At 37.0% G+C, this 17,751-nt stretch overlaps 1 long non-coding RNA gene across 1 annotated transcript; it reads left to right on the top strand.

The window, feature by feature from the left end:
- Positions 1–4,505: 4,505 nt before the first annotated feature.
- Positions 4,506–11,920, top strand: LOC126927195 (uncharacterized). Its single transcript, XR_007715276.1, has 2 exons — positions 4,506–5,282; positions 11,294–11,920. It is a non-coding gene; the product is annotated as an uncharacterized LOC126927195 (long non-coding RNA).
- Positions 11,921–17,751: the final 5,831 nt, after the last annotated feature.

Below are 17,751 nucleotides of genomic sequence, written 5' to 3'. Positions count from 1 at the left end.
TCCGTAAATTTTAAAAAATTTTCTGTGCCATACTTATATTGTGTATTTTAGTCTTAAGGTGCGGGTCGTGTTCAATTAATCGAAAGTGATGAAACTGTAATGGGTCACGATAGTCAAATATTAAAAATGGTCTCGTTGGCTACATTTAAAATCTTTACGAGATATATATGCATAGTACGTTGCTACTAGCAACGGGTAGCGATGAGCAATAGAGAACAGTACCTTCCTTATCTCGTCGTGATTATGTACATACCAGTAATGCACAGTACTCGTACTGAATATCTTACAACATCTACATAGATTTTCAGATTTGTTTCGAATATTACCAGCATAACCATGATAGTAGAATTCTGTTACAGTATTAATTCTATAGTGCCGTTATGCATAATACAGCCCTAAAATGTTTCTACAAATATACGAATATTTTCGTCAGCTACTATATTCCAACCATGGCTTATTATGAAAGGAAATATATAACGAAATTACTTGTTTTTTTAGACTAAATTAGTTTAATTTGAATAATTTTAGTAATTGTGTAGGATCGAACAACAACTTATCATTAGCTTCACTCGAGACTTGATTGCACGTAGCAACGTAATTGCGTTGGAACTGAGGATAGAAAACAATGTCAACCGTTAGACGCGTCTGGCGAATGTGTAACGCGTGAATAATAGATGGCGGCAATCACGTGAACCCTACTTATAGCTGTTTCGGCTTATATCGTAGCATTCAACCTAGGGTATAACGATAGGGATCATTAGAAGTTCAAAGGCCGGCTGATCAGCCTCATTTTGTTCCATTTTTTAGTCAAGCGATGAATCGACAAATTGTACAAATTTCGATGGTTATCACAGTTCTCTGGGAATTTTGAAGCGCGGTTCGTCGAATTTAGTCGGATTGACTACAGACTCTTTTACGAGCAGCTTGAAACTCGATCTAGTTTCGAGAAAATGAAAAATTCGTTTTATCTCTTTGCTTCCCTGTTCCTTCCTTTCTCTTTTTTTTTGCTTTTTACATTGCGTTAAGACCGGCTAAATAATATTGATTGCCATGGACGTTGGCTGGTTCAAAATCACTGACATCGACGATAACAAAAGTAAGTTTGATGATCATTTATCTGAGCCGGTGTTATTCGACTTGAGCTCTGCACATTTGTTAATATTATTCTAGTAGGGATGAGATACTACAAATTTTAAATAACTTCGATTAAAATTATATTATAAAAATTATATTACATTAACGTTTAGAAGTCAATAAAGTGGAAAGAATTACGCGAGATAATGTAAATATAAATTACATTACAAGGAAACAATACGGCTAGGTAATTTGAAACATTCTGGCTAAAATTGCATTCTTTCAAAGTTAGGACGTACAGTATTTACAAAGCAGATTAAGTATCAAATGGGGTACTTAAGAAAATTCATGTTATCATTCTTTAGTAAACATTTTCAGGTTATAGCCTTCTGCAAAAGCTGCTTTTCGTTACGTTAACGTATTCATTATTAATATTAATCATATTGTTCTTATCTCCTAGGGGCATAACAATCCATTTTTATATTGTGTTAAAGCTAAATTTCTATTATATTTTCGCAAAATTTTCTTTCGTTTTATAGAGAAATGATAGATACACAGCACTTTTTGTTTTATGTTATTTTATATTAAATTGGAGAAAGGTGGATCGCACATAATTGAATAAAATAATATAATGCAAAAAATATCGTACATCTATCATTTCTTTATAAACCGAAAGAAACTTTTGGAACAACCTAATATTTCTCTCCAACGACACTTCTACGATGTTAAAATACTTGATAAAAAAATTTGATAAAAATATTAAGAAATTCTAATATTGATTTAAACGTATCGATTTATTTACTTTTCGCTGCCAGAAATTGTTAATTATGATTTCCACTTAAAAGCGTATTTCATATTATGAGGATAAATGATCAAATTCATCTCTAATATACACGTTAGAGAGTCATTTATAGCTGCAATCCTGTTTACCGCTCATATTCCTGGAACTCGATAATTCACTAGGCGATTGCTTTAACCGTGCAGAATACGTCCATAAATAATTAATCGCTATTAATATTCCATCGACTTTTGAAAATCCCTGATGTGATCTATTTCACGTGATGAGAATACGTGTAAAGTGAGGTTATTGCTTGATTATCTTTAGTCGAATAAATCGAGTGATTCAAATTATAATGCGGAAGAAAGTCAAAACTATGTATATTATTTTTTTCAATTTTTATGTATCATTTGACGGAAGGAAATTTGGTAAGTAAGGTTCACCTTCTTTAATGTCAATGACTTTGAGATATGTTATTAAGCTCCAAATTCTAAGCAATCTTCTATATATATATATAACATGCGTATAATAGCCAAAGTTCAACTCCCAAGTATACGCAAAGCTTTTATTTTCAATTTATGCGATACCACTATGTTTCATGAATTTATTTGCTAACGGTATTGAAACAAATAACAAGCAGAGGACGAACTATCCGTGAACTGTTTTGCCAACGAGTACGCTTCCAATATTTTCTGTTTGAGAAAACACACTTGCTGCTGTTGCAACTCCAAATATTTTTACAGCCGACGCTTTTGCCATGAATCATCGGCTAACATATAAAATAGAGAAAAGCCATAGTTGATTTTAATGGAAATTTAGAAAACCTGAAACTCGATATAGAAGGGAAAAATAAAGGAAAGGAAGGGAGAGATAATTGGAAGCTTGGGGCCAGGTTTAATTCACTGAAACCGGGCTGGTTGTGTCATCACGATACAGAATTGCCAGTACGTCATTTCTGTGCTCCCGTCCTCGTAAAAACGGTTTCACTCGTTAAGAAAAAACGAATAGGCGGTGAAGGGAGAAAAAAGCAGACAGAGAGCGCTTTTAAAAAGCTGACGAAGCGTGCGTTGCCACAACGAGACACACGGTGCTATTTGTCGTTTTAAATTGCGCCGCAACTTGTTTTCGAGATCTTTGCTAGAGACACGTGAAAACACGTTGGAAGTATATTTCTTGTTTTTGTGGAATTTAGCTGGAAAATAAAAAATAACGTAAAACATGTACTTACGACTTACAGAGTAATTGAATGTATACACTATAATAACCAGCGATTTAAGGCTTTAAAAGGTCGAAAAAAAAGAAAAGAAAAGAAGAAAGATAATATGTTGTGGCAGTCTAACTCGATCTAAGGAAATAGAGAGGGAGGGGGGGCAAAGCTTGTTAATCTGGAAAGAATACAAGCATCAATTTCAAGCACTTATAGAGAATCAAGCGGGCTTGTTAAGGTCGTAAGTTGGACAATTATCCCGTGTTAGGTTCAATCAGCTTAGTCCTACACAAAATTGATCGAATCATGTGAAAACAAATGTATTCTGATTTTTGTCGCAGATATTTCTGGTCTACGCACTCCAGTGCCCGCACAACTGATATTGAAACGCCTGATTTTCCCATATTCTACAGCGACAACATTACCTGATTTTTTACAACCATGAAGGACTCGAAAATACTTGCAATCCTCATCTGTTTGCAAATTATTTTCGTCACTTTCGTCCCGTCAGGGGCTGGTAAGCTGATACTGATTAATTATACCATCGAAATTCTATATAATGGCTACAAAAAATATTTGCATCATTACCCTCATTTCCTAACGAAGCGCGTTTTTTACCAAGTTTTATATTTCATTTCATAGTATCAAATCTCTGTAGTTACACGAAAGTATTAAATGATAGGAAACTTGATATACACGAATTTAATTAATTAATAAGTTAGTCGATATACAGCCATTATTATTTCATGTGAAATATTACAACGTCAAAAACTTAACGTTCTTGTACGTACAGTATTAATCACAAATTGTAAGAATGTTTACTGATAAGCAAAATAGATAATATGGAAAACGCAGACCTATGGAAAGAGAATTCCTGACATTAGACAGGAATACGCGATTGCACGAAATATTTTATGGTATGTCTGACATGGAGAATATATGCGGCGAAGTACGAAAAATTCATCCTGAGATATGTATACGACCTACGCGGTACGGGACGTGTTATAAATGGTTTCCGCCACTCAGCTGTATTTCAATTTGTGAACACGATCGAACAAATGACGCGACAATTATTAATTGCCGTCTCTGCCTTAGTAACGATTCGCGTTGGAACGAGGTCGAATCGTTCCGATTCCACGCGCGATTAACAAATAATTACAGTGGACATCAATTACTTGGATGACCTTCGTCATTTCAGCGTAGCATCGATGACATCCGGTAATTGGACTCAAAACGATTTGCTTAAAACGATTAATTTGATCAAACCAACCAATTATTTCAATTAATACAATCTGAACTTTAAATTCGCACGTCTTGTATATACACACCGGGCTCGAGAAAAGTTTTCATTCGTTCGAGTAGAACCTTCGTAGTTCTTGAGGACGCGTGTCGCTTCTCGGTGCTTTAATTCAACGGTGCTTTAATCTCATCGACGAAGCATCGATGCAACGAAGAAGCATCGTGATAGCCGCAATGCGGATCCGTTCGACAAAAATTTCCTGGTACGGTCGTTTTCGTAATGTTATTAACCGTTTTAGTGTCGGATGTTTCAAGACTCCGTATCGGTTTGTGCTATGCAGCGCGATAGAGCTTCGTTTATTTATTTGCGAGGAGTACCGATCGACGCGATCGCGCTGCCCTTTTTCATCCTGTTTTTTTTCATCGAAATATACCGTTCGACGTGCTCGCGCTTCATTTCATCGGTTATACTGGAAGCGTTACAACAAACACTCAAAAGTTTGCGAAATATTTATGCTCTGCGTTTCGTTTGCGCGATAACATTCTATAATGCAGTATTTGGTTTTCCGATTCAAGAGGTAATTTTTTATATTGGTTTTTTTTATTTGGTTTATGATTATTTGAAAAACAAGTAATTACGAGAGGAAACTCTGATATGACTCACGACGAGCACGCTTGAGCGCGTTGCGAATTAATGATCGTGACCATACGTCGTGGCACAATTTACCACGGTACGCGAATTGAGCGATCACGCTGCGTGGTGTTAAAACGGTTAGCGTAACTGCGCGTACGATTGTCGAGGGGCAAAGATATTGACGTTGGTAATCGTTTTCAGTGGCTTTAGAAGAAAACTGTACTGATTTCGAAGGACAAGTTATCTCAAATGGGCTGCTGTATGTGCCGGGACCTTCGGTTTGCAGCCTTTGCGTCTGCTACCATTCGGAGCCAAAATGGTGCAAGGCTATCTTCTGTTCACCTCCTTTTGTAAGTATATGCTCATTCTAAAAGCAACCAGCTTAGCACAACCATGCGAAACTAAAGTACACCGTTAACGCTTGCATGCTGGTCGTTAAAACACATGCTGCGCGAATAGGGTACACAGCGATTCATTTAACTCGCCTTGAATTAGTTTTAGAAAGACAAACATGGACAGGGATAATTTTTGTCACGAGCCGTTTAATTTATTCGTTCATTAGAACGAATTAATTTACACCTGCTGAGATCGCGATTGATGCGACAAATTCGAAATCTTGTTCCATATAAATATTTTTAAACAAGCACGTCGTAAGCTTTGTATATTTTTTAATCGCAACGAAACTGTTCAGAGAAATGCTGAAATTATTAATTAGAAAAGGAGATTTCTACGCATCGTTGTAAAAGTGTCAGGGAAAATATTCGTGAAACAGTTACGTTGTTACAAGTTCTACAAGAAGAAATATTGAAAATCACGTTCCACTTATTCAGTTGCACGTGTAAAAGGTATCTTGCGTTCGCGCAAAAAATCTCTGAAGGATACATGCTTTATAATAATTGGAGTGTCGAAGTTGTTACGCGGATCGGCGTACACGTACCTTTTAATGAAACTAGGTTACCCATTCGTTATTCGTTCCTAATTTTCAGCTTCATGATTTTTACGCAATAAAATTTTATACACCTGTTCGGTTTATAAATGATTCAATTCAAATTTAACAGAATTAAAGTTGAAATAATCATTTGTACTTCATTAAAAGGTTCTTTCAGCATCTCGTTTTAATATTTTTATTGGTAATATTTTGTTGATCGTTATATTTAAATGGAGTTTTTCAAAGGAGAGACATTTTAAGGTAGGAAATGGACATACATTTATAATAAGAATTCAGAAGAAAGAATATTTCATACAGAAAGAAATATTCCGTATGTATAAATAACTACGCTATGAATTTTATATGTATCGGATATTCCTTCTGGTTAATGTATCTGATGTTTTTTCACGCGAGGTAGCGTATATTTGCATCTATATGTCTCTTCGTTTCTCAGTAGTAAAACTTAGCATTCATGCGGCTGATAAGTAGTTACGCACTGACAACGAGAAACATAAAATGAGTAAGAAGCATGAGACATTCTATAGGAAAAATAAACTTGTTTTTATCTTTCATTGCATATTCGTCAGAATATTGTTAATAAATATTTAAGTTAAGATTTCAGTTGAAATAAATACATAGGATTAGACATTTATTTGTCGGAGATGAAAGAACACCGGAACCTTCCCTTCGGAACTTTGGGAAGACCCCTAGTACTGTAATTTAGATTTCACCATAGCCGAATTAAGAAACTGTTGTCATTCAATTCGACTGTACTTATTTGAGATTTATGATAGTGAGCTCGGGCTCGAGGCGACAACCAGTCGCCGAACGTAGTCGCGGTCAAGGGATGAACGTTTTGTCTAACAAAGGCATGAAGTAACTCTATAGCTCTCCTTAAAAGAAATACTTAGGACGGGGCACGACGGTAAGCATTTCAACGATTTCTGTCCCGTGGCTCGCCACACGCAGACTCTATTCTTTGAGTAAGATGATTACCAGATGTCGACGCGTCTCCACAGTACATGTTCAGCTAGCCCGAGGACCCGCTTTAAATCTTAAGATTTGTTTAACTAAAGTCCTTCAAACCGACAAACAGTCCTCGTCCCAACTACGAGAAAATAGGAGAAATCTATTTTTCTCACGAACGACGCTTCCTCTTCTCGAACTCTCTCTTAAGGGCGGTTAGCACGCTTCCCTAACCACCAACATGGAAATTGGCCAATTAACAGTAACGCCAATTTCCCTCACTTTCCGAATGAAGGCTTTTCTCCACGAATCCGATGATTTCGTGCCCTTAGGCACACCCATCATGGTTTTCCTCGACAGCGTTACCGTGATGGAGAACCACTCTCCCGTACGATCTCAAAGACGATTCAAGTAACTCTCAGATACGTAGTGATTGCCCCATGCATTAACATTGAGTACAACTTAGACGTTGAAGAAAAGTAGAGTTCGTCATCCCCTTGACCGCGGATTCGTTAGTGAGCCTAGGATCATTGTCATTAGCTTCTCGAGTATCTAATTATCGCGATTACTTGTCCAATTTCATCATAGTCATATTTGCACTAGTAAATATCTCCTCTATTGCATAATGATCACGTCTAGCGCCAATAGGGATTCGTTTCACGCCCTTAACCCTAACTCAAATCTTAACGTCAACCCGACATATTTATATATGTATCTATGAACGCATTTGACATAAAATTTTGATAACGACTAAAATTATATATTCTGATATTAAATTAATTTAATGAGAATAAAAAACTAATTTTTTTAAACAAGATTTTGTATAAAGATATATTTATTAGGAAAAGTTCGTCCATCCCTTTATAATATGATAGGATTAGACTCATAGCTGTGTAAATCATTTCATGGAATAGTATATGTGTGCGTGTGTGTTCTAAGTTTTTACTATAAAAATGCTAAATGTACTAGGAGACGTTTTTAAAAATTCATACATTTTTCTTCATCAAACATATCAATCGTTATATTGAAAAGTTAATTATCTTTTATTTGTTTCGAGCTGCACATTGATTGAGACATTCGTGTTGGTTATAATTGCGAATTTAACGCAACGAAGTTGTTTGAATCCCTTGCAAGCATGTAAATATATCTTCGAATTAATTGGTCAATTACTTGAGGTTGGAATTGAAAGAAAGGGAAAGGTGGAGGAGAAGTCTTGCGTTTGAATGCGGGACACTTTTAAAGCCCACAGTTCGCTGAAATTGCCAGAGAATTCAATTAAATGGCAAATTAAACCATTGAACTGAATCTGTTTCCAATCGCGAGCTTAGAAATTCTATCCTTTGAATTTTTATATCAGTCAACTTTCTTTTTGTACGTACGGTAACGAATATAATTCATGAATTAATGAAGTATGTAATTGGATGAAAGTTCTTCTCCCTGGATTCAGTTTAGACTAAGAAAAATTATATAATAACGAAATTATCAACTTAAAATTGATAGAGTGTATAGTTTTTTTTTCTTTTTTGCGTGAGAAGGGAAAAATGCTGTTACGCATACCCAGTGATCCGCATCACTGGGTTATGTGGGACTCGGGCGGATGTTGTTGCCATACCCACTAAAAACCCCTCCTCCTTTTTCCTTTGCTTCGAGGACAGACAACCCCGGTAAAACCTGTCGGCAGTCATCAGGGTTGTCCTTTCATGCCCCGTTGTATCTTCTTCTTCAGGCAGTTATTCTGTATATTCTGTATTGCTCTCGTCATCTTCTCAGCTAGTTCAGAATACTGGGCTGATCTCCTTCTGTGGTTCTTTGTTGTCTTGTATCTCTGCCTTCACTGCTCCGCGTAGTTGTTGTTGCTCTCGTTCTCCTCCTTGCTTCCATCAAGGCCTTCGCTGTCACCCTCCTGTGAGACATGACGGTCTTGCGAAATTGCCTGAATTTATCTCAGCTCTCGTTCTTGGCGGTCACCGTGGCGATCAGATTGTCCACCTCTATGTTCTCGCCAAGAGCGTTCTCCAGCTCAATCCTTCTGTCCGTTCACTTCGGGCACGTGAAGTCGAGAACGTCAACCGTTTCCAGTGCAAATTCAATTTTGAATCGCAATTTCCATGTTTGCGTGGCAAAAGCGTAAAATCGATAACGCACGCAAACATGTCTTCTTTGCTAATGGCGTACTATAAATATAAATGTAGTATCCAAATGGGTCGTTCTATTCTCGCATACAGCTTTCTGCTTCCCAATCAAAAACTCTGTCCACTCCGCACGCTCCACACGCTCTGCCCACTCTACCTTTTCCCGTTCTTCGGAACAGGTATCCCGAAATCCCCGTGATCAAGGTCACGCAGCCTTTTCACGTAAACTGTCCACTTAAAGGACCCAACGGTACATTGTTTACAGTTCGGCCGATACCTTAGGCCTTCTGGCCCCGGTACTACATAAATATTTGAATAAATATTGCGAATTTCATATTGCTAAAAGATTTATACTATTTGTTCGTAAATAATCGTCGGATCTATATTTAAGTGGAAACTGCTGCATTAGATCTCTTTCCTTACTTAAAATTATTTGGATTGGTAACTTGGATGTAACATGTAATTTATTCTTCTTTTATAAATAGTGTACAGAAGACACCAATTCAGAGAAATGGAAGGAAAGTCTAAAAGCAAAGAAAATCTACAGGAAGATAAAACGTTCGAGCCTTGCCAGGGTATATAAGATGCTAAGTAATCTTCCTAGTCTTGCAGTTCTTTCTATTTTGATCAATAATTATTGGTATATGTTAGGAATGCAATTAGAATTTTTGTCCTCAAGCAAAGTATAATTTCAATTTTGTATGTAAACCAAAATATTAAATATCAAATAACCATCAAATAAAATTATATTGTATGGACTACTGCTTCTTTAAATATTTAAATATTTGATAAATATTGTTTATTTAAATATTTTAAATTGCATGAAAAAAAATGATGCAAATAAATCATAGGGCATTTTAACTAAAGAGACCAATATCTATTTAACAGTGATTAAATCGTCACCGTTTAACGCTCTATCTCTTTTATTAACTGTGCCTTGTTAAGCTACTGAGGATTACAGAGGATGCGTTTTTTTGATAAACAAACGTTCTGACAAATACGGCAGCAAAATCAGATATGTAGATTCTTACAACAGCAGTTATATTGTAGGAATTCCGTTTTTCAGAAGCTTTATTTGTGAAACGACAATTCGCCAGAGTACGGATTCACTGTAGTTATAGCTGTAGGATCTCTATCTAGTTGACAGATCTGCTTTACGTAAAGAATTCCTGTCTCTTGTTCTATTTTATCGCGATTCTCTCCTCACCTTATACGCTTTGTCGAGGAAAGTAATATCGCTACATATCTCGGCTCCGGTTACAATAATTAGTTTCCGCCTAAACTGCTAGAACCACGTAGCACGCACTCTACTCTCGTTTATTAAACATTCAGGCCATCTGATCGCATGCGACGAGTTTTATGTTAATCCCGACCAATTACAATATCTTTCTCTCGTTTACAAGGGACGACGAGACTAGCAGTTGCGTGCTTTCCAAAGCAAAAGCCGCGATATCTGCATGATAACCTAACCTCAACCGATTTTGTTGTACTATTCTTAAGTGGACTTCGTTTGTACCACTTTCGTAACAAAAATAGAATATCTAGAACACAGCATTCCGTTCTGCGATATTGTCAATTTCTAACATCTGAAACATCAGAGATAATTTTTTCCCTACAGTTGTAAATTTGTGTGAAAAATTACGAACGTAACGGTGTTTGGCGCATGTACAGTTCCCCCTCCCCCTCGCCCCTCCAACCATCATTTGCGTAGACATGCTAGAAAGATCCAATTTTCCACGGTGAAACTGTGTGTATTGTAATTTCATTTTGACAATGGTCCAACATCCTACTATGCATAAGTTTAATATCAATATAAGCAGGTTTCATGCCAAGTATTACATCTAACGTATAAGCACTAACCCTGGTTTTAAATACCTTATAGTAACACTGAAAAGATTATTCAGTAGGATGTCTGGCTCAACATCAATATTTTACTTAGAAGAGAATACGTCGAGAGCATGTTGGTGGATGGAATGGGAGATGAATGAAGGCTTACTTCTGTAAAATACATAAAATGGTAGTCGGAATGAATTTTGGCGCTTGGGGACAGAAAAAGAGCTGACTGATACTGTCATACACCTGAATTTATAAAATTTTGAAAATCGATGTAACCTTTGAACTTTATCGTATTCTGTTTCATAGCACAAATTATTCTTCCCGAAATGTACGTTTAGTGTTATAATATATTTGACCAATGGTTCTCAAATACTAGTTTTGCTGAAGCAATGGTGGAATTGGAGCAATTCTTTCTTCTTTTATTCTTTGAATGACCTGGATTTTCGAGTAGTCTAGTGTCGATTGATCCGTACAATTAATCGATTTCTTCTTATTACAGAGCTGCAAGAGATTCCGCGTTGGACGCCGATGTTGCGAGTTCGAATGCCTGGATGAGGTTGGCACTGAGTATTGGTCCGGATCTGATGTGGTTATCGTCGATGGTTCACCTAAACTTGAAAAACATAGTGTATTGTGGACGCTGAGCTTAGTGATGGCAATTGTAATATTTTAATTTCTCAATAAAGATTCCGATGGCGCCGTTGACAAAATTCGTACCTTATAAACGTCGACGATTAGTTTCAGCCACCGGGAAAAGAAGTAGTGTACAATGTAGTGTGTTAACGAAGAATCATTTGTAACTGAATAATTATACCTTGAGAAGATTATACCTGAGTAATTATATTTATTCTTATTTTCTTCCCCTTTATTTCATTTGAATAGATTTTTGTATTCAAAGAGCGAGGTATGATTATTTCAGACGGGTTAATTTGTTTTTATATATGTCAAAAGAATGAAAGGAGATGACGATGAATCGGTGACAGGTAGAAAATTGTAATCTGTTGTATTTCCATGGTACTGTATACTTGATTATATTTTGTTCAATATTATTCATATTCTATCATGTAATTTGGGAATATACATACATATACATATATGAAAATATAGTGGTATACTTATCCCCTAATCTTTGTGATTTCTATGAAACTTTTATGATTCATTGTCACTTGTATGAAAGATGGAAATATAAAAAATTGATAAAATTATTAATAATATTTACAAAGAAAAAGTGAGCTGTTGGATATACAGGGTGGTTGGTAACTGGTAAAAAAAAGAAGTCGAAAATATACAAATTTTTCATTTGAGGCTTTGTTTTCGAGAAAATCGACTTTGAATTTTCGCTCGGTACGCGTGCACTTTATCACGTTTCGTTATAACGGATTTTATTGTAGATTGTGTTTCGATTGACGTTATGTTGATAAACCGTTCCAATATGTTGCAACGCGTTGCAGGCATACCGATCAAAAATTCAAAGTCGATTTTCTCGAAAATAAAGTCTCAAACGAAAAATTTTTATTCTATATTTTCGACTTCTTTTTTCGAGTAGAATCACCAATTTTCCGCCTATACTATCAATTACCAACCAGCCTGTATGACAAAATTCTATTTTAAACACGAAACTCGCCACGAGTGGCTATTTTGTTTACGAAATTAAACGAATTTAATAAATGAAATGGCAAGGAAGGAACTACAAGTGACCGTCAAACTATTTTTATGCTTGAAAAGTAATTCGCAAAGTAATATAATATAATACTACCGATTTGTGTCTCTTTCAGAATTTTTTCTTAATCTCTTGTTTTTTTCCCTTCAAATTTATTATTTATTATTTATTCGGTGTCACGAAAACCGATTAAATATTAAATATCTTAAATATAGATTGAAATGAAAGCTTGTCAGTTCTCGTTCAATTGTCACTTCAAAGTTGTTAGTTCAAAGGTTCTCGTACATCATAAAGCAAGGGACCAAATCTTTAACTTATTACAAATTAAACCTTTTATTGTAATTACGAAAATTATGAAAGTCCCAAGCGAAACAAGTAGGGAACATGAACTGCTCAACGAACCAAAGAACGGCTCAGTGACAAAATTAATACAGTAAGGATCACAAATATTACAACATTACACTCTTACATCACATAATAGTTCTCTATACAAAAGATATATAGCGAATCGACTTTTCACAACGATAAGAATCAACAGAACCAATTAAGACCAGGCGAAACTCTCATAAGATAAGATATAGATAGATAAGAAATAAATTTAATAGTAAACACGTAGGTGAAACACTTGCTGAAATTTGCATCACTCGACACGAGCGAACCGTTCGGAAGGAAAACGCGTTCAGCCTCCAAGGCGGTGGAATTGGGATCACTTAATTAACTCCGTTTGAATCTATCTTGAATTAATTCTCGTTTAACGACCTGTGCGTATTCAACATCATAACATTTCCGACCATATCGTTCCCAGAAGATGAAACAGCACGATAAAACAGATGTGAATACCTATCACGAGCGAAACAGAAATGCGAAGATCCTTTGGAACGATAATAATAAAATTGCATGCATAGGAACCATGGATGGAACACAAGACAAAGGTGTAGATGGTATTATAAGCTTTGAAACGAGCGTATAGGACGAGAGAAATTGATCAAAAAATTGAGTTGAGCCCATTGAAGTTAGGAATAACATACTTTGATGTTTTGTTTAAAGGAGAGATATTGAGCTGTGAAAAAATTGTATAGGTTCTCTGAAGGTAAATAAGATTTTGTTGCTGAGTAAATAAACGAGATTTCAAGTTTCTCTTGAATATTGGAAATTTAAAGGTTTTGATGGTATTTTATCGTTATATTACTTCCAAATTTTAAAGGACCAAATCACATGGCTGATATTTTTAAAGTCTTTCTATACCTTTGAGGAAGTAAGATAAGGTTGATAGATAGTCGTTGTTGGTACTTAACCGAGTATGGTCATATAGTCGATTAAATGAAATTTCTATTCTTTCAGATATATATCGTCAAATATATATGTCGGATTAGGGTCAGGATTATGGAGAGGGGCGTTTGATGAATTCTCATTACAATTAGCCATTGCCGTGATACAATAAAGAGTTTACTAGCACAGGCTTATCAACAAGATTAGGCACTCGTAGCACTAGTGATAATGATCTTAGGTTCGAAACGAATCCGCGGTCACGGGATGATAAACGTATGTTCTCGCACAGTTCAAGTCTAACTCTTTGTTAACTAGATGTGAGGTATTCACTGGTTGTAAGGTGGTACTGTCACTCGTCGATGAGATCGTACGAAAGAAAGAATCTCCGTCTCGATGATGCCGTCCAGGAAAACTATAATGGGTGTGTCTAAGGACATGAGATCCCCGGATTCGTCAACGAAAGCTTTCGTTCCAAAGGTGAGGGAAATTAGCGCTGTTGCTAATTTGTCGATCTCCATATCGGCGTTTTGAAAGAGATGCTGGCCGCCCTTGAGGGGAGGTTGTTGACGGGGGGCATCGTGGAAGATAGGTTTCTCCTATCTTCCCATAGTTGCAACAAAGTCTATTTGAAGGACTTCGCTTGACTAAATCTTAAGATCTATAACGGGTCCTCACGTTAGCGAAACATACACTACAAAGGCATGCCGACATCCGGCGATCATCTTACCCGGAGGACAAAATCTGCGTGTGGCGGGCCGCGGGATAGAAACTATTGAAGTATTTACTGCCACGTGTCGCTACGACTATTTCTTTTAAGGAGAGGTATAGAGTTACTCTGTGCCTTTGTTAGATAAAACGTTCATCCCTTTGACCGCGGCTACGTTCGGCGATTGATTGTCGCCTCGAGCCCAAGCTCATGATCATAAATCTCGAATAATCGGAGCGGCATTTGTTTAATCTAAGTTACAACGTTACGGTATTCCCGCGAATCCAAGGAGGGGTTCCGGTGTTCTTTCATCTCCGACATATATTATATATCAATGTTAATTGTTATCTGTGTTGGCGTAGTGAATAAACACATTGATGTTCGGTGTTTCAATTATCAGAATTATAATCGATGTTAAATGTATAGAGTGTCAAAAAATTATTTGTTGTAGCTGTGGAAGATGGAGATCTGTTAGAGAAAATGGATCATGAAATTGATCTTGAGTATAATTTTCAGACAAAATTTTTTATTGCATCATAAAGTACTTATCACGAGAAACGAAAGTTTCAGAAAACCCCTGGATCGTAAATGATTCGTTCTTTTGAAAAAAGCTGTTTAAAATTTCTTATACTAATCCTTATACTAATTGTGTATACTAATTGTATTTAGTATATTATGTTATAAATAATGGTTAATATAAGTATCAAAACAAATAGACAACAATTAATTAGATAACATCGTAATCCAGAATGATAAGCGAACAAAACGCAGTACTCAGACAGCAAACCCAACAAATCACAGTCATGCTACAACTAATTACAAACGTGCTAAGCAAAGAATAAAAAACGGACACTCTACAAATAGCAGCCTGGAACTCAAACGGCCTACAACAACGGGTCCTCGAAATTAAAACATTCATATACAGTAACAATATAGACAAACTACTTGTCTCAGAAACACACTTCACTACAAAAAGCTACTTGAAAATACTATACTACACCATATATGATACCAAACACCCCTCAGGAAAAGCTCACGGAGGGACAGCAGTGATAGTCAGAAACGATATCAAACATTATCTACACAGCCAAGTTAACAAAGAATATTTACAAGGAACCACTGTTACAGTTCAAACTAGCAGCAACTACTTCCAGTTGTCAGCAGTGCCTCCGCGACACAAAATAACATCACAAATGTGGGAAGAATACTTCCAGGACCTAGGGGACAAGTACATCGCAGCGGGAGACTACAACTCAAAGCACACGCTATGGGGGTCAAGAAACATTATACCTCGAGGCACAACACTGGAAAAATACATTAGAAATAATAACCTCAATATATTATCCACAGGAACACCGACACATTGGCCGACTGACCTGAACAAAAAACCAGATCTTCTGGACTTTGCAGTTACAAGGGGACTAAACACAAATAAACTAAAAATAACACCCAACCTCGAGCTCAGCTCCGATCATACACCCATAATAATTGAATACAGAAACAAACCAATACACTATAGCAAACCAGAAACACTATGCAATAAAACCACCAAATGGCAAACTTTCAAAGAAATAATAGAACGCAAAATAAACTGCAACATCCCGTTGAAAACTCCGGAATACATAGAACAGGCAGTAGCAACATTGACAGCAACTGTTCAAGAAGCAGCAAGGACAACGACTACACCCGAATCAACCAGCAGACAAACAATAGCAATCCCGCAAGAAATACTCGACAAAATCAGAGAAAAAAGAAAAGCAAAAGCAAAATGGCAAAAATACAGAACTCGAGAAAACAAAAAACACTTAAACAAACTTGCAAAGGAAATAAAAAACAAAATAAAGGAGCACAACGATAACGAATTCGCAAAGTTCATAGGGACACTCTCCACACACGAGAACACCAACTATTCACTATGGAAAGCCACGAAATAAATAAGGAAGCAAATAATACCCGTCCCAGCAATCAGAAAAGCAGATAACACATGGGTAAGAAGCAACGAAGAACAAGCTGAAGAATTCTCCAACCACCTCTGCAACACATTCACACCACACATTATCAACAACAGCAACCTCAAAAGTCATACGGAGGAGGATCCACAAACCACTATTACCACAACCGACAAAGAATACACTATACCTAAAACATCAGCACAAGAAATTAGAAACATAATTGATAAAACAAAAAACAATAAAGCGCCAGGAATCGACCTAATTGTTACGCCGCGCAACACATCTGCACTCCATCCCGCGCGGCGTGACAGCCAACGGTCGACGTGCCGTCCTTCGAACCCTCTATAGGCCTAAGGACCCACCATAAAGTCGAAATTCTAACTGCATTGTTCGCACACATGGTTTAAGTCAATCTGTTTGCCAGAAAGGACTTTCTAATTCCAGAAGTGTTTTCAGCTGGTTTTTTAGAAGAGTCCTTGGGTTTATTACGTGCTCTTAAGAATTGCGGAGAAAGCAGGTAGTGGCCTAACGAAAAAAGCGGAGATCTCCCTAACGGAAAATCCGAGTCTCCCCATAAACGATGTCGCCTAGGACCCAAGTTAGTAGGAGGCTTCTTCCTCCTATCTTCCTTCCCAACATTGCTCATAACCAATCAGCATCGCGGATCATTGCCCTCACTTTCCTAACTGAAAATGTAAGCAACGAATCCGCGTTCTTCGTTCAAAGGGCACACCCATACCGAGCTTTCCTCCGCATTCACATTAGAATAAAACTTCAGAGTTTGATCGTCTCTCACAGTGCCTAGAGTTCCTGCATTTCCTATAACTCTCACCGTTCCTATCTCTCCTGAGTTTGATCGTCTCTCACGGTGCTTAGAGTTCCTATAATCCGTATAGCTCTCACCATTCCTGCATCTCTCAGAGTTCCTTCATCATTTCTCACGGTGCCGAGAGTTCCTGCATTCCCTATAACTCTCACCGTTCCTATATCTCTCAGAGTTTCCTACAACTCTCAAGGTGCCTACACGGCCTAGAGTCTCCTAAGGCTCTCACATTATCCAGAACTCCGACAGTTCCTATAACTCTCAAGGGCTTAGAGCGCCTAAAGCTCTCCTTTTCTCATCCAAGACTAACCCTTCTCTCGTTATCTGTATCTTAATCAACGGCGTTACTACTTTGTGTGATTGTATAAAGTGTTGGAAATATACATTATTATAACTCAGTGACTACCAGTGTTATACCGCATCAACCACCCCGATTATCCTAACCGAAATACGAGGATCGAACTATTCGTGGTGTCGATTATTCTAATCGTAACGGGAATTTACGACTCCCGTTGACGCGTATTCTAACGATCGCGTCTCCCCGCGA

Source organism: Bombus affinis, unplaced genomic scaffold (assembly GCF_024516045.1).
Source record: "Bombus affinis isolate iyBomAffi1 unplaced genomic scaffold, iyBomAffi1.2 ctg00000078.1, whole genome shotgun sequence".
Taxonomy (NCBI): Eukaryota; Metazoa; Arthropoda; class Insecta; order Hymenoptera; family Apidae; genus Bombus; species Bombus affinis.
Note: the sequence above shows the minus strand (reverse complement) of the source record. Positions and strands in the feature narration are given on the sequence as shown.